Genomic DNA, 18,343 nt, shown 5'->3' with positions numbered 1-18,343 from the left:
CAAGACCTTTAGGGAGCAAAAACGGAGCAGAAACCCCTATAGTAGTCAGTGCACGTGTGTGCAGGAATTCCACTAGAGGTGGATTTGTGGGGTGTCCTCAGGTCAGACTGCAGGGTCGGAAAGGTGAAGCCAAAATACTTCATTCATTTGGAAAAGCAGAAGAAAGTCACTTTCTTTGTGTGTGTTTTTGTGTGTGGGGTGGTTTTGTGTTTGTTTTTTTTTTTACCATGGAGATAGCTGCCCCTGCTCCTATGATAAGCAGAATCTGACTGGAATTTAAGGGCAGGAGAGAAGCTGCAAGGTAACTGTGATGCCTCCTTTGGGAAGTTGTATGCATACCTGAAATAATTTCCTGAATACTTGGACCCATCCCCTTGATGATGTACACCAGGCCATCTGTGGTAAAGTGTAAGATACTCAAGGCAGACTGTTGACACCCAAGGCCTGGCCTTCCCACATCCAGGCAAAGACCTCCTGCTGGCCAGGACCAACAGGAGAGCCTTCAGAACTTTGTGCTTTCTAACTACACTTTACCTAAATGAATAAAAGTTAGGTAATGGGTGTGGTAGATGGTTCACATAAGTGGAATCAACGAATGTTCCTACATTCACACCCTTTGGACTGGAACGCAACACCTTCCCTCATCAGGAGGTGAGCGTGTTTCTTCACTTCCTTGACTATGGGTTCATCCCGTGGGTCGGGCGGCAGAAGTGGCATGGGCATTGCTCAAGCTGCAGACCTGGGCTCTAAGGGACCTTGCCTGCTTCCACACTCTCAGAATCCTGCCGTGCCGAGGACAGCCTGCTGCAGGAGGACCCCACCGGAGCCGGCTGAATTGCCCCAGGTATCCTGGCCAAGGTCTCAGACACGTGAGCAAGACCACCCAAGATCACCTGCAACTGACTGCTGACGCACAGGACGTGCCTCACCAAGCCCAGCTCAGATCAGCAGAATCGCCCGGCACAGCCACAGGCACCTGAGCAAAACTCCCTATTTATGGTGCACCATTGAGGTTTTATGGTTGGTTGTATGTTTTACACAGCATTATTGTGGCAATAGGTAACTGATATAATAACGCGGGTGAGTGGCACCTCACAGAGAACTGGGATTGGGAAGTTTTTTCCTCCTATCACAGTGTACTAAGGAAGCCTTGGAGGAGGAGGCGGAAGGGGGTGTGCAGGGAATAAATGGTGAGGGAAGAAGACTTGACTTGGGGTGGTGAACACACAGTACAATATAGTATAGAACTGATATATTATTAGAATTGTACCCCTGAAACTGGTACAATTAACCAACAGCTCCCCGATAAATTCAGTAAAAAAGAAAAAAAGGATAGCCCTGCAAGTAGTCTCAAGGATTTTCATTTATATTTCTCAGCTAGAGTCAAAGTAGTTGGTAACTTCATAATCAGCCCTTGATCTCCCTCTTTATCCCCAGAATGTCCCTCTTTGTCAGGTGGAATATATCATATTCCTGTCAAGCTCATTCTTAGGTCTTTATCCTTCATATTTTGGGCACTAAGCATGACTGTACTCGTAACTAGACTAGTGAGTTAGGGCCCAAATACCCAGACATCAGAGTGCATAAGGATCACTGGGGACCTTGGTAAAAATCCGGATTTATGGAACCACCCTCAGAGATTCTGATTTAGGGAGTGTGGGACAAAGACCACCAGTCGCCATTGAAAAAAAATTCTGGGGGCCACGCAGTCTGACTCTGAGGGAAAGTGGTTGGGTTATTTATAACAGGAGTTTCTCGTTCTGAATGTAACAAAGCTACAATACCGGGCCACCTGAAAGGTTAATATTTGAAGGCTGTGAAAAAAAAGAAAAAAACAAAACAAACCGCAGACAGACAAGCGGACACAGAAAGTCGTCATGGCATCATGAATGGGGTAGGGGACAAGGAAAAGAAATACTTTTCTCCCACATACCAGTGAACGTTCCTACTATACTTCTATTCCTATCCCAGATGGCATTTAGACCAAATGAGCAGTTCGTAACCGCGCTGCACCTAGAATCCCTGAGGACTTACCGATATCGGAGAACCAGCCCGCCACCCTGAGCTTCTGATGGGATGCCTGAGGTGCATACAGGACATTCGGTTTTGAAAAGCTTTCTTGGTTATTCTAATGTCCAGCACATTTTGAAAACAGGTGGGCAAAATTAATAACGCCTCCCACCAAATGTCTTCCTAACAGTGGAAAGAATTTCAGCCCTGATTTACCAAACTGACTTGCAGGCCAAGTGGAGAGAAGTCCACTGGGTTAGGCAGGTAAGAAAAGGAATTCCCAGTTGCTTCTAAAGTCATGTTTATGGCAGAATCTTAGAAATGCCAGGAAGGTGACCATGGAAACATGAGCCCATTCCACATGACCGACCCGAGGAAAAGAAGTCAAGTGCCCACGCTTGCTTGTGAGCAGAGCACTTCTGCATGTGAAAGTGCTGGATTTCTCTGAACCTACATACAGTCATGCTCTTAAAAATGGCATATGGGTTACGTAATATCTTCCGTAATTGCTCTCCTTCTTGTGACTTTGGGGTAAGAATGCTTGTCTGGTATTTCAGATATTTCCTGAATGCAAGAATCCTGTGTGATATACAATATTCCCATGAAAATAAGACCTTAGGGGACTTCTTTAAAAACTAAGAATTTGGGCAGTAGATTATAGTCTAAGCCATGGTTCTCAAAACCTTTATATATCAGAATCTATGGGGAAGCTTCTCAAAAATAGACATTCCTGAAACCACCCAAATTTACTGAATCAATGGGCGGTGTGGGGCTCATGGAATTTCCCTTTTTACAAACTCCCCACACAAACTGTTACGCACTCAGCACCACAGCCGGCTCCTTTTGAGACCCCCTGCAGACAACATTTTCTGCATGGCCTCAAGTCTGCCTTGACTGCCTCCCGTCTCTCTGTTCAGTATGTGGCAAAAAAAACCACCAAAACAACAAAGAAGGTTCATATCTTATTAAAGCAGCAAATCTAACAGAATTTAGAAGAAGCTACATCAAAGTTGGATTCCCCACAGGAAAAATGATAAACCTCTTCCTTATAAACCTGTTACAAACTACTCCTGAATTAGAAAGTACTAAAGTGGGATTTCTCAATCAAAAGGCAAAAACAATGCTCTTAATACATATTCCTGGACTGCTTTCCAGAAAGGTTGTGCCAACTCACCCCTTGCCAGTGTGCATGAGATGCCTGCCGCCCCCACCCCCGTGGGCACAAGCCCTTCAGACAAACTGCATCTCCTTTATGAGTTTGCCTGGTGCTGGCCTCGGTGACATCAAACAGGACACACTGTGCCTGGACCAAGGACTCAGTGACAGGTGAGGATCAGACAGCCATGGGGCCTCTGAGTAAGAGAGAAGGACTCTTACCTTTTGGTTGAAGGGAAAAGATTCTTCTGTGTGGTTTTCAAGAGGAGAGTGGCTACCCATTCTAGAGGGGATATGGCAGCACCGAGGCCTCCAGCTGCTTGGCCAGGGGCGGGTGGGTCATTACAGAGCCATCCCTGCAGAAGGAACCCTTCTGGGCTGAGGCTGGGGCTGATGTCCATGGAGAAGATCCCTGGACAGGGTACAGGGACTGGCTGAGAGGGCAGGAGGTCAATGGGTGGGCGAGGTTCAGGGCTTCAGAAGCCCCTGTGCTCTAATTCCGGGCAGTAGGCCTGGTGGTGACAGAGCCGAGTTAGCCCCTCCACCCTCTCTCAGCTCCCCGGTGCTGTTTCAGGGTGCTTGCTGCTCAGGGCTTTGCCCGCCCCAGTGCTCCAGAAGGAACCTGCGCTGTTGTATAACAGTAGATTCTAACCAGCTGCTTTCGCTGAGCCTCTTCTATGCATAACAGGATTCTGGGACCAGCACTCTTGCTGCTCATTTCTGCCTATGGCAGAGTGCTCCCAAAGTCCAAAGTGAAATGACGGTCCCTCTATTCAGGACACACAAAAACAAACAAAACAAAAACCCCTGTTTGTAAGCCTCATCTCCATCCTATTCCTAGCTGTGGAAGACTTGAGGTCAAAGAGGTGATTTCATTAGAAAGAACTGTGCTTTGAGTCCCAGCTCCCTCCACAGTGCCCATTCTGAGGGATTTATACATGTCTTGAGGTTAAAGAACCCCATAGATGGGCGTTTCACTTCGATCTAAAAGAAAGCACTAGAACTGAGCTGTGGCTTGAGCCGCCCTCACTGGCAGGCCAGCCTGGGGTTGGGGGAGGGAGAGAGGCAGGCAGAGCAGCAAAAACAACTCTTCCAGCCTTTGCCATGGCAGGGGCTGTGCAAGCTCTCTATGGGCCAAGCAGAGAATTGGGAGGTATCTGGAAGGAACGCTGTGTAAGAGGGAGATGCCCCCAGCGCATGGGCAGATGCTGGGGGGGGTCACAGGAGGTCACCCAGAGAATGCATGTCCCTGCGTCAGTTCACTGTGCAGCCTGGGCTGTGGCTTTTATTTGGAGAGCAACGGAAACTACAGCAAGTGTTTTCAATTCTGTGTATGGAGGAGGGAGGACGGTTAGTGACATGGTCAGATTTGCATTTCAAGAACATTCTGGCTGGGGCATGAAGGATGAAGGCAACCAGAATAGACGTGGAAAGGCTAGCTAACAAGCCAGTCAGGAGAAAGGAGCAAGTAGTGAGGACTGGGATGGGGACACAGAGATGGCGAGCACTGGATGGATTCAGGAGGTGAGAGGTAGAAGTGATTGGGCTGCGGGAGGGTAAACAGTAAGGAGGAGTCGGGATGGCTCCACGGCTCCTGGCTTGCATGTGGCTGCCCGGTGGAGAACCCTGGAAAGGGGCCAGGTGCTGGGAGCAAGCACGAAGCCATGTGTTTGCCTTGGTCACCGAGAATTTGGGGTGACTGTGAGATGTACAGACAAAGATGTCAAGCAGCTGAGTTGAAGCTTTGTACGTGGGTGAGACAGCTTAGAAAAAGAGTGAGGGATGAAGGTAATCCAGGAACCAGCCTTGAAGGACTCGCCATTTCAGGCCAGAAGGGGCGAGGGCACCAGTGCCAGCGAAGGAGGTGGAGAAGGAACGGCCAGAAGCGCAGTCGAAAGGGCCCCGTGCCCCACCTCCTGCACACCACAGTCATGTTCTCTGCATGGAGTTTACAGTCAGGTGGGGGCAAGGACATTAAGCGAGAAAGCCATAAAATTATAGAAGTATAAGCTGGAATAAGTGTTGTAAAGAGAAATAAAATAAGAGTGAATTGTGGGGCGGGGCGGGGTTCTCCGAGGGACATTTCCTCAGAGCAGCTCATCTAGGACGGGATGCTGGTGAGGGGCCCCTGTCCCAGGGTAATTGCCCCGGGGATCCCTGGTGATTTCTTAAACCCTTGGCACGGAAGATGCCAGTCAGTAAACAGGGAAGTGTTGGAAGGGGGGAAACTCCCTGGCGACCGCTGCCTGCTCCCCACAGGAGAATGTTCTTCCCTCCGGCAGGTGCTGCGGCCGACTGACTCAGTGCCTTCCACCAATGAGTGTCTCCCAATAGAAGCGAGAGGGCCTGCAGAACTGACCCAGGGCACAAATGCCCAGCCAGCCACAAAGGGGTGGAACAGGAAGTATCAGAGGCCCTGGCCCGATCGGAAGATGTTTGGACTCTCGTCCAAGGCCTGGAGACCTGCACAAGCTGGCCTTTGGTGACCCCTAAGGGAGCCAAGCCCCTGCTCAAAGCAAAGTGACCCCAGAGGGTGTCAGATACTGCTTAGCCCTGCCAAGCAGATTGCAAAGAAATGCTAAGCAGGGTTGCCATGGTGTTCTTTGTGCTAAGGGCGCCATAGGGTCGGATGGCTGTGTTTCTGGGGCCTGAGACTTAGGGATACAGCCCAGCAGTTCCCAGACCAGGCTGCCTGAAATACACCCCAGGGGTGAGGGTGCATTTACTCACCCAACGTCCCTGTCAGACTGCTTTACTGGGTCCCTTCATATCTTTCAAAGTAAATAGTATCATATTCACATACAGTCCCAATTCATTAGCAAATGGGAAGCACTGTTTTAAGGCAGAAGTAGCCTTAAACATTGTCAGCACAATGTCTTTCTTGGTTAAGAGCTTAGGCTCTGGAGTCCCGGAGATTCGGGTTCAAATTTCAGCTCTGCTACCTCCTGGCTCCGCCTCCCACCGGTTCAGGGGGGCTTGGCAAGTTAGGAGACCTACCTAGGCCTGCCTTCCTGTCTTTATGGAATGACGACTGCAGAACCTACTTCCCGGGATGTCTCGGGAGTTCAATGAGATGATACTTGTAAAGGACGTGATCATAAAAGTAGTAATAACTGCTCGTTTTTATTAAGCACGCATAGTACATCATATGGAGGCGAGGCAATTTACACGAACACATTAATGGCCTCTTACCTGGGACTCAAGGGCTTTCCCAGTCTGGCCTGACCCCGCCTTTCCAGACTTTCTTTGTCCTTTTTGTCCTTCCTCCCCAGTGCAGACACAAATCCTTGGCTGCAGCCACACAGGCCTCTGCTCCTCCTTAGAGCCACCACCTTCTTTCCTGCTCCGGACCAGCGGCAACCCCGCCCCCCCTTCACTTAGATCCACCTTTGTCTTAGGAAACTCCCACTCATCTTTCAGGACGCAGTCAGCTGTCAGGTGTCGCCTGCTCTTTGCAGCCCCCTGCCACATCCGGGCAATCAGCTGCACTCCTCTGTGCTCCCATACGCTTCCTCCACACCTTCCAAACGCCAGTGAGAGTCAGAAACATAAGTGCCAAACACTGCACTTAAGTGATTTTAACCATCTTAACTAATTAAATTCTCATGGGAGCCCTATAATGTAGGTTTTATGATAAACTTTGTTTTAGGATGCAGAATGTAAGGCACAGAGAAGCTACATAATTTGCCCAATGCCACACTACCCCTAAGCAAGTGGCAGCCACTGCACAAACCAGGCCGCCTGACTCCAGAGGCAGCGCTCCTAACCACTGCACTACACTGCTTTCCCTGGGCACAGGTGCTCAAGTCCACCCCTCCATCAGGCAGGGGAAGCCAGGGGTTGTTTCATTCATTTCTGCCTCCCCAGCTCCCTGCACAGTACTGGCCCACAAGCACATGCAAACTCCCTTCTCCTGCTTCCACATGCTGAAATAGGCTATTTCAGAAAACAAAAAAAAAGAAGAAAGAAACACTAATCCAGTAAAATTCATTCTCCTGTTCTGGTCTCCTTTTCTCTCTGTTCCTGATTTTCGATTAAGAATTTCTGCTCTGAGTTCTTTTTAATGAGCCCAGTATAGTCTCTTGGAAGTTGATGAATATAGTTTAAGTTTATTTTTTAAGCCTTTTCCCCCCATGGAGAAGTTTGGATCCTAAGAGACAGAGTGGCGGGGGGAACATATTATTTGTCATGAAAACTTTACCTGTTGAAAGGAAGTGACTCCATTCACAAAGAAAATAGTAATAAAAATTTCCGCACAAGGGTTTCCAGAAGTTTCCCTCCCTGACTGGGCAGCTCCTGGAGGCAGCCATGGAGCAGGAGGGAGTCCTGAAGAGGAGCTCGGCCAGGGCACCCCGGCCTACAGAGCAGCCTTGCAGCGGCAGCCCCGCCCAGCGCTGGGAGCCTGCACTCGAACGCCACCCGCAGGGAAGTTAGCTGGGGAGACCAGGAACCGTGCAGGGGTGGGGGAGGGGGTATTTGAAGAATCTTCGGAGTTAGCAAAACTGAAAGGTTGCCCGGCTGGCCCTTGTCCCTTTCTTTTTCCAAGCTTAGCGTCAGTCCAGGATTCCTGCCCTTTCCCCATCAGAAGCGGATCACATCTGGGGCCCACCGGTCCTTTACCCTGAGTTATCCATGTTCCTCCAGCCTTTTCTCCCCTTAGAAACAAAAGGTGGGAGTTTGCCAAGATTAAATGGTATTCCTTTCAAAGCCCCAAATCTGGCTCAGTTCAACACACACAAAAGGAGGCCTTTGAAGGCACTACAGCTAATTTTCCAATAAAACAAAAGTTTTTTGAATGAAGGCCAGTAAAGAACCAACATCTTCAAAATTAAGATCCTAATCAGCTCTTTAAAGAATGGACTTACAAGCGAAGGCTTAAATTGTGCTAAAGGCCTCAGATTTGAAAAGTGCTAGAAACGAGAATCAGGAGGTGATGGGGGTGCAGCAAGGAAATGCGGGGGCGGGGGAAGCACTGGCGTGCGCTCTGGCTTCCTCTCTGCAGTCCTGAGTTCATGAGTGTGTAGGATCTCGGCCCTGTTGTTCAGTATACACGGAGCACACCTTTTTTTTTTGTTAAATATTTTAAGGATTTTATTTATTTATTCTAGAGAGAGGGGAAAGGGGGGAGAGAAACATCTGTGTGAGAGAGAGACATCAATGTGTTGCCTCTCGCATAGCCCCAGCTGGCCAGCGTCCCAGGCACGTGCCCTGAAGGGGAACTGAACTGGTGACCTTTTGGTTCACAAACCAGCACTCAGTTCACTGAGCCTCACCCGCCAGGGCTTACACTGAGCACAACTTTATACCAAAACTCAATGGAGAATTTGGAGGTAGATATATCACACAGGGTTGCTGCCCTTGAGTGACTCAGCCTCTCGCCAAGCAGAGAAGACCAACAATAAGCAAGTATCTGCATACAAAGGACTTGGCACGTGGTAAGGGACTCTCAGGTTCACCTCCTGTCTTCTCCTGTGGACTATCAGAGAGGAAAATGATGTGACCACGAGTGCTGCCCCTGGGCAGAGAGGAGCGCTTTGACCTTGGAAAGGGAAAGCTCACTGTGGACCTGCACGGCCAGCAGGACTGGCACAGTGGAAGGTGGGCGGGGTGAGGCGGGCCATGATGAGTGAGAATTAGCTGGGCTGGGAGGGGAGGGTGGCAGGGCCCTCATCCGGGCCTCCAGTGCCAGGTCCAGCGGTTTGGCTTAGCCCAAGTTTCAGATAGGAAGTCATCTCTGAAAGTCATGGTGGCGGAAGGAGGGGGTGCTTTACGCATTAATAGGGACTTGTTTTATATTTTCAAAATCAGAATTTGAACCCTGGCTGGTGTGGCTCGGTGACTGAGTGCCGGTCTGTCAATCAAAGGGTCCCTGGTTCAATTCCCAGTCAGGCTGAAACCAGAAAAGACACCAGTGTTCGAGCTGCCTGTCACTACCAAACCCAATAAGCAATGACAGCGATTGAATCTTTAGGGGCGCTTTATTTAGATGGCCAGCAGTCTGAGAAGATGCGGGTTCATACCCTAACAGACCATCTTGTCTTCTCTTTCCAGGGCAGACTTTTTATAACACGGGAATAAACAAGGTGAGGGCTTTGAGATTCAGAAGCTGCAACATGCTTGTCCGGGCAGTTAGCTGTTCCCAGGGAAGGGTGGTCGTCTGTCTGTCTCTCCCTGGAACACAAAGGCCTGGAAGCCTCCAGTTGTCCCCAGGCGGTCATCTCTGGCATTGCCCCAGGAGGTCGGCTGTTTTCCCAGGAGCCAGGATGGGCCTTATCTGTAGTTTCTGAAACAAAAGCTTTAACATACACATTACTTGCTGGACTTATAAATTTTTACCTTAAGCTAAAATTTTCCAAGTCTTGAGTCCCCTATCAAGGGCACATGCTTGGGTTGCCATCCAGGTTATGTGAGAGACAACCACACATTGATGTTTCTTTCCCTCTCTTTCTCCCTCCCTTCCCCTTTCTAAAATAAATAAATATGTAACATCTTTTTTTTAATCTGAATTTGAATGTCTGGGGTAGGGGAACATTTGCTCTTCAATTTTCAGTTTGGCCCCAAGCCCCAGTCTTCCTATTGATCGCCCAATGTATACATTTGTGTTACCTGCCCAGGCCCTGTAGGAATTTGGGTTTGTGGCTCCTGCTCTGAAGGTAACAGGGACACTGAACATGTTCAGAATGATGGAAATGGTTTCAGAACTATTACTAATATTGTCAGATAAAGTATAGGTGCCCAGTTAATTTCAGATGAACAAAAAATTTTAATATACGTGCCACTTGATAAAATTATTCATATTTTTAAATTTCAAACTTAATTGAACATCCCGTTTTGTTTTCCCCCAGCCCCACTCATGTTGCCTAAATCAGCGGGATGGAGGAGAGCATGAGATCAAGTGTGGATGCAGAGTCCGCTCCCGCAGTAGGGCAGGGTCTAGGCTGGAGGCCAGAGAGGCTCTGAAGGCAGAATGGGCAGAACACGCACCTTGCTCAGATCTGCGGGCCCACAGCAGAGAAATAATCCAAGAGTTACAGACCCACAGTTCACGCTACAGCGTGGTCACTTAGACAAGATCCTCCCAGCCTCAGTTTCCCCATCGCCGCCTTGTAGTGTGTCATGAGGAGTAAAGAGGTCATGGAAACACCTTACAAGTGCTACACAAATGTGAGTTGTTAACATAAATGCCCCAGCCCAGTTCTTTTCCACACAGACTAGTGCTAAAGCCATGACTCTTCCATGATGTCCTGGCCCAATTATTTGGAACACAAGGGCAAAATGTCACCATATCCCATTTCTCCATGCTGCTTGGACTTGTCCAGTTCCCACTCCTCTACACGGGCACTTTAAGTGCTCAGCATTCCCTGCCCTTGGCAATCTTGACGACCTTTCCTCTGCTCTTTAATGAGTTGGGGACAGAGCCCCACAAACTAGAAGCTTTGACCCTCCAGGTGGCCCTCAGTCCCTTACCAAACACCCCCTGGGTCCCGTCGAATGTGCCTGTACCCACACCTGGCTTCTGTGCGCTCAGCCACCCTGCAGAAGCCTGCTTGGTGGACGATGAGGTGAAGGGCCCTGAGACTGACCCTCCCCTCTGCCACTTTCTGACTCTGTAACCTGAGACAGATTGCATGACTTTTCCATCCAAATATAAGGTTTCGTTGTGTTATTTGATGTCCTTTTATTTTACTTGCTTTTTATTCTCTTCACGCTCCAGTTTTATGACTAGTGTTTACACTGAAGGTGTCAACGATTTCTCTCTGAGTTACAAAGGACGAAGTCATATGATGAAGTCATATGAAACCCCTCTTGCCAGGATTTCTGAAGTCACTGTGCCACTGCACTAAGGGAGCTCTGCCTTCCTATACACACAGCCCCCCCAAACAGCGGCCCCCACCCAGACGCTGCACCTTTTCTTGGCCTCTGTTGCCACCTGCAGAATCCTCAGGGACCAGTTCAAGGACCCTGGATGGCAGCACACAGAGGAAGGCAACAGAGGCCTGAAGTCTCTGGGATTTGCCAGTTGTCAAGAGGCTTCAGGGGACACAACATCCTCACCTCTGGAGCTCGGACTCCAATATTTAATGAGCTGACTTTGGGTGAGTCACTTCTTTGAGCCTATTTCCTCATCTCTAGAACAGCATTGTATATCCACAATATTGCTTTGATAGTGATCATTGAGGGGTCGTTCACTCACCTATGTATTCATGAAGCAAACACCATGTTGAATTCAAACACATGAGAAGAAGACACTTGCCTAGAGGAAATCACAGTCTTACAGTGGCATCTGTCAGATCCGCAGGGAACTGTTGTTGTGACACTTGCTACCACAGAGGTATGAACAGAGTGTCATGTGAGCTAAGCCGGGACAAACTCAGGTGCAAGCAGGGAAGGTCACTTCACGGTAGAAGGGATATAAGGGCTGGATTTAGAAAAACACATTGTAGTTCACAAGAATTTGGGAGAACGCGGAAGAGCTATTCATCATGTAAAGAGGGGAATGGACATTCCACTGAGAGGGAGTAATGCATCAAACGCTTTGATCAAGCTTGCTCTGCAGCTTCTCAAGTGACTGCACTTTCAGATCCTGAAGCAGGCCTGGTCGGAGAAAAGCGTGAGAAAGAATTCTGCCAACTTCAAAGCAAGGAGGCAGCCACTTACTTCGCCTTTGGTGAGACCCAGTCCTGGCAGCAGCAGTCTAGGATGTGAATGAGAAAGAGGTGCTACCAGGCTTGGAAAAGAACATTCGAGTCAGGATCAGCATGTCTGCCTCTCGACCCGGCCTCTGCGACCCACTCACTGGGGACCTTGACTAAGTTCATCGTCCTCTCTGTGCTTCTCTGTTTTGCAAATGAGGATAATAATACCCACCTTGGAGTGTTGCAAGATACAGGCAGAATCATCAGCACAGTGCCTGACACACGCATGCTCAGATATGTTAGCCACTATTCTACTGTTAGACGGGCCCCTCCGGGAAGTTGTTTTACCTCAGCGAGCCTACTTCCCTCCTCCACAAAATGGGAATGCCATTTGCCCTGCATGCACGAGGAATTGTTTATGAAGTTATCATTGTTATATAAAATATGAAGTTCCTATCAACTTGAGTTAAAACAGTAGAAAATGAAATAATCAAACCTACAGTTTTCAAATACCCTGAGTGTCTATTACTTCTAAGCCATTTTCACTTTTGTCATCTCATTTAACTTTTCCTGGCAATAAACTAATAGGTGTCATGTTGATACTCATTTACATGTTATGAGGAGAGTCAGAGAAGGTAGGTTCATTGTAACATGTTCTCTGAACAGGTACTGTGAATAGAACCATGAACGAGAGAGGATCATGGGAGTTCTAGCTGAGCAGAGGGAAGAGGCGTGATGAGTGCGTTGTGGCCCCAGGCACGGCCTGTATGTATCCGGACCGCCTCACACCTGCCTGCAGCCCACCTTTCTCCTAGTTTTTCTAATACCAACCTCAAGTCCAAAACAAAGCCTCTTTGGACCTGAGGTTTGTATTAGAAAAGCCTCTTCACAGTCTCCCAGTTTCCTTCAGCAGCAACTATTCTTTCAGCAGCTTAGAGTCTTTTTCCATGCCTCTCTTTCTCTTACACCCCACAACTGAATCTTCTTTTATTCTCCTTTGAAAAGCATATCCAGAATCTGACCACTCCTCTCCACCTGCAGCAGTGCCCCCTGGCCTGGCAGCAGCCTCTCTCTCCTGGATCACTTCCTGGACCTCCGTTCTGCCCAATGGGCTCCTCGGTCTGCGCTCCACACAGCAGCCAGGGCGGTGCCTGAGCAGGTCTGTTGGCTGCTCCGAACTCATGAATGGCTCCCCACTTCTTTTACATTAAGGCCAAAGTCCATAAAATGGCTGCAAATCTCTATACAATAAGCCCCCTCTCAACAGATGATTAAATTACTCTTACTTATTGTTTGTCTTACTACAAGCTTGGTAAGGGAACCAAGCACTTTATAAATATATATGTTAAATGGAAAAAATGATTTTATACAAGAGTGTGGTTGCCTAGTGGTTAAGTGCTATGAACAAGAGGAAATTCATCGGGAGAGAGCCAGAATTCCAGCTGATCTTACAGCGTCAAACCCACAGCTTGTTTCACTAACACGGTGTGCAATGGAGTGCCTGGCACAGAGTAGGTGCTTTCATCTGCTAAATTAACTGGAATCTGAGGTGACTTCAGAAAACAGAGAAAGCCTTCTCTCAGCCTGTTTCAGAAACTACCCAGCCATCACCCTTCCCCTCTCTCTCCACACGCTCCAATGCACACCCGCACACTCTGCTTCTCTGGGCTGCTTTGCTTAGGTTGGAGGTTCTGTGGCTCCTTAACATGTAAATAGTTCCCAGGGGAAAAAAATAAAAAGACAGCTCAAAGTGGTTCTGCTAGAGAAAATACGGGCAGGGACCCCCTAAGCCTCACCGCTGATGAGGGAGAGACCAGATCTACCTAGAGATCTGCTAGAGAACGCCTGCTGTTTGAGAGGAGGAGGAAAGAGCACCATCGCCAGGAAATGGCTGTAAACAGGGAAGCTGCGGAAGTCCCACCTTGCCAGTTAAGGCCCTGGAGCGCTGGAGAACTCGGAGTAAGGGTGCCCTCTGCCGGGGAGCCTGTGAAATCAGTTCACAGTGGAAGAGTGCGGAGATTTCGAGGACAAAAACAACTAGACGAAATGTTAACAAATCTTAGGTGCGGCGCGTTATAAAAAAGGGGGGGGGCGCGGGTCTAGGTAAGGGCGCTCTTGGGCTCATGGGAGAATCTGGTTACACTGAGAAGGGTCAACGGACTGAGCCTGACGCCACCTGACGTTTGATGCACCTAACTCTCCGGCTCGGAGTTCACGCCCCTCCAGCAACCTCTCCTGCTCCGACCTCCCCTGGGGCTGGACTCCGGGAGCAAGATGCACCCCAGAGGCGGACGCAGAGGTGCGGACCCCGGGCAGCCTTTTCTCAGTGTACATCAATAAACGGCTCTCCGCCCGGTTAGCACCGCCTAGCCCTTCCCGGGCGAGCTGCAGGGTGAGGCCGCCGGCCCAGGTGGGGCGCAAGAGGGCGAGAGGGTCCGCACCGAAAGCCACCCCTTCCCGGGTGGGGTGAGGGCCCACTGGGTGCTCCGGAGGGGCCAGCGATGCGCAGAAGGTTTTGGAGCATCCGGTAGATGGATGCTCCGGATGCATTGAGAATGCATTTTTCTGGGAGGAGTCTAGGCTTCCTTCCGACTCAGAGTCTCCCAGTTGGAGGAAGGGAAGACCCCGCGCGAAGAGAAAGGACTCGAGGGGGGACCCGTGAGAGGGAGCCCTGGCAGTCCCGCCGGCTTCCGTCTGCTCCTTTGGGCTCATTCTCCCGCAGCGGCTACAGTCACCAAAGACTCTGGAAGCGGGTGGGTGTCGGGACAGTGGCCGCCCCCGCCCGCTGCCCTCGCAGGGCAGAACGCCTGGAGGCCAGCGGGGCGGAGAGTAGCTTGGAGTAGAAAGATTCCTTTAAGTCCAGATCCCCTCCCGCGCTGATCCCGGACCCGTGAAGAGGCGCGGAGAGAGCGGACAACTCCGAACAGAGCCCTCCCCCAGCCAGCCTCCGTACTGCGAGCGGCCGTCTCTCCACCTCCGCCCTCGTGGGAATGGGGCGTGTTCAAATGGCGCTCCGGGTTGCCTGGTGGCACAATATAGGGAGTTTTGTTCTGCATTCGCGACTGCAGGATCGCCAGCTTTCGGGACTGAGCCCCCCCGCCCAGTCTCCTGGGTCTGGAGGAGTGTGAGAGTGGGGTCCAGTTTATCCTCGTTTGGGGCCTGTGCATCGTAGGCATCTACGTCTCCTTTCTGCGCGGGGGGAATCAGACTGAGCGGGCTCGGAAAGGCGCGTCATCGCCGCGGAGACCCGCGGGCGGCGCGGCCACCGGCCACCTCCCTGGGTTCCTGGGAACTGATGCAATCACACCACAAGCGGGATATACTCAATCCAGACCAAGAAAAGGAGCGGCTTTCTCTCTACCTATCCCGGAGGAAAATAAACGGTCTCTTGGCATTTTCTCCCACTCCAGATTTTTAACACAATTTTTGGAGGTTGGCAGCAGTGGGCTGGGATGGAGAGGAGTTCCCCTCCCGGAGAGAACCTGCCCACTTCCAGACCAGTAGCGAGTCGGCGCCAGGCCCAGCCAGCCCTCCTGGAACAAAGCCCCTTTGTCCCCACCCCGCCTTGGGCCTACTGCTGTCCCTCCACCCCCGAGCTCCCTCCCTGTAGAGGATTACAAACAGCGCCACAAACCTCCCTTGTTTGCCCGGGGCAGTGAGCACCCTTCCTAGTCACTGGGAGAGAGTTCGGGGAAAGGGAAGTTTCCTTTGCTCTCACTGTGCGCCAGCACTCGAAGCCTGCCGGACGGTCCGGCCGGGAGGAGCTTTTACCGCAGTTAAGTGATGTACTTTGATCGAGGTCACGTGATGGATAAATGGTAGAGGGAGTCTCAAATCCAGCTCTGTTTTAGAGGCATTGCAGATATATGTGTTTATACATGCATAAATGCATGAATATATATTTCTTTTCTTCCCATGAATGACCTTTTGATACCGTTTTCGTTCCGGCTAGATCATTCAAACCTTGGCTGGCATTTGCTTGACTCCAGTTCTTCCACCTGCCCCAGTGAACATCTTCCCACCCTCTTCTTTACCCAGGGGGTGAACATCTTCCCTTTACCTGTCCCACATCCTTGGGGTTTTGGTAGCACTTAGGGCTCTGACTCATATGGCCAGTGCCTAATCATTTGGTTCTGGGTAGACAGCGCTTTTTCCGCGGGTGTGCCTTCCCAATGCTCTCCCCACCCCCCACACACACCACCCCTCCTTCAATGCACTTCCAGGGCCTGGGAGGATCCATTCCCTCTTCTCTGCTCTGCAGAAAGGCAGAGCCTCAGGGGTATGGCGACAATGGTTAACTGCCATCCCCTTAAGGAACTATTGGCAGCATCCACAGTTGTCCACGAGGGCTAGAGCCAGTCCCGGATCAAGGATGGTTGCCAAATACACAGGCAGTGGATTCTGGCTGTGGGGTCACCATGGGAGGGACCACAGACCAAAAGTACAGACTGAATGATGACTCGTGAGTGACTGTTACCATGGGGCGTTGTTTATTTGGTGGGAGGACAAATGAGGCACTTGCACTCACAGCTCCATACATTACAAAACTCCCCCTCCCCCTCCCTGCATGCCTCCTCCATTTGCATTGGCTGCGACCACTTCTTCTTGTGGGATGACTCAGTACAGATGGGAAGTTTGCTGTACTGATACCAAAAGTCATCAAATTAATTGAATTAAATGAATAAAAATAAAATGCCCAGGACTGGGGTAGGTGACCGATGCAAAATCTGCAATCCGTGATGGACCCTGAATGTTTGGATCAACCAAAAGCAAGGCCAGGGTCATGTTCGTGGGGTTCATGGACCTTGGTAACCTTGAGTCAGGAGGATCAAGCGAAAAGTGTGTGGGCTCCAGCCTAGTTTAGAATCTGGGTTCTTACGCTACTGTTACTCAACATTCCAGAGCTTCAGATTCATCTTCCATTAAAAACATTATTGTTTTTTATCTTGACAGGGTTGTTGTGAAAAGTGGATGAAGTACTATATTTGAAAGTTCCTGGTGTATAAATACTCAGTAAGGCTTCATTTCATTGTTGAGAATTGTTAGGAATAAAGTGGAAAGTTATTTCTGTCATCACATGTCAAAACCTCTGGAGAGACAGCCCATCAGAGGCCCTTGGGCACCTCCCACAGGATCTGGAGACACTGAGAAAGGAGAAGGGGGGTAGCAGAAGGAGGACTCAGGACCCAGGGGCACATTTCCCGCTTGGTTTCTCAGTTTGGGTACTTTTCTCAGAAAAGGAGGAAGCATGGTGTTCTGGCAGCATGAATATGTCTTGGCAATATTTTTTAAAAGCGTGCCTTCCCTGATAAATGTACCCAACTTTAGTCCTCACCTCTTTTTTTTTCTCTCTCCCATTTCATCCCATTGCCCTGTGATCTCAATTAGGCCTTTTGAATCTCAGTTTCATCATCAGAAAAGCTCGTGGTTGGCATAATTCATACAGTCATGATAAGTATGAAGTGAGATAACTTGTAAGCAATAAATTAGTTCTGTCTCCCTTATCTCATCGTTTCCTCTTCCTCGCTGACTTCTAATTCTCCTGGCTTCTCCTCCATCCTAGTCCCCACCGACAGTGAAGCCGAGGCCAGACTGGGTGCAGATGGCAGGAGTGGGTCTGGGTCGTGTGATCCCTTTATTCATCCCTCCCTCTGTGGACAAGACCCTGTGAAGATGAGCATCATTATGGTTGGCTCTTAACATCCTTTCTGCTAACAGTCTTTCACCACCAGCCTCTACTAGTGAATAGCTCTTGAATTACTTACTTTTAGGAACTCCTCACTGGGTGTGTGGTCACCATTTGGAATCCTAGAGCAAATAAATTCAATACTGTAAGCTGATTCAATTTGAGGCCATGCCTAAACCCAACAACATTAAAAATGTACCAGCCTAAGCTACGGGCTCCTTGGGCAAGTTATATAGAGAGACTTGCAGTGTTTATCTCAGCTTTTTGTTTGGACTTAGAGATCTGGCTTCTTCTGAGGATTTTCTGAGAGTCCAGGCCCCGAATATTCTAGCATTTTATGGGAAAAGACCCTGGAAGTCCAGAGCGGGTCTGGCTGCCCTTACACATAAGTTTTCCTCCCTCAGTGATGCTGCCTCCCTCCGTAGTTCCATCCCGATTGATTGCTTTTTTCATTTGTTTACATGCTAACTATTTGCTGTGATGGATGCCTGCTATGGGGGTCGAGTTGGTAATAAAGGTCCAGACATTTTCCCCCAATCCAGGACAACTCTGAAGGGTTATTTTAGCTTCAAAGCTCTCCATGGGCTTGCCGAGTTCTTTGGTCTGACTGTATCACAGCCCACCTCTTCTTAGGCCGATGCTCTGTCTGTCCCTCCCACAGCAGGTGTTGGCCCGGCACTGCCCAGTTGCTCCCTTCACGCCACTCTCATCTCAGAGCCTGTTTCCTGAGCCCGGTCTGTGCCGTGGAGCAGCCCGGAGAGCGGGCTGAGACGTACCTGTGCTTACATCCTGGCGGTGTCATTCAGTGGCTGGCTGACGCTGGCCAACTTGTTTGACTTCTCTAAACGTCGCTTTT

At 49.8% G+C, this 18,343-nt stretch overlaps 1 long non-coding RNA gene across 2 annotated transcripts; it reads right to left on the bottom strand.

Annotated features, from left to right (window-relative positions):
- Nucleotides 1-9,318: 9,318 nt before the first annotated feature.
- On the bottom strand, nucleotides 9,319-15,552 carry LOC119062469 (uncharacterized). Of its 2 annotated transcripts, none has more exons than XR_005084977.2 (3): nucleotides 15,436-15,552; nucleotides 11,360-14,823; nucleotides 9,319-9,460 (listed from the first exon to the last, which is right to left on the bottom strand). It is a non-coding gene; the product is annotated as an uncharacterized LOC119062469 (long non-coding RNA). The 2 variants fall into 2 exon arrangements; XR_008392526.1 differs by having other exon boundaries at nucleotides 11,360-11,860.
- Between the last annotated feature and the right edge of the window lie 2,791 nt (nucleotides 15,553-18,343).

This window comes from Artibeus jamaicensis, unplaced genomic scaffold, assembly GCF_021234435.1.
Source record: "Artibeus jamaicensis isolate MK-2021 breed Jamaican fruit bat unplaced genomic scaffold, CSHL_Jam_final contig_585, whole genome shotgun sequence".
NCBI lineage: Eukaryota > Metazoa > Chordata > Mammalia > Chiroptera > Phyllostomidae > Artibeus > Artibeus jamaicensis.
The sequence above is the reverse complement of the archived record's forward strand: the minus strand, read 5'-3'. Positions and strand labels throughout refer to the sequence as shown.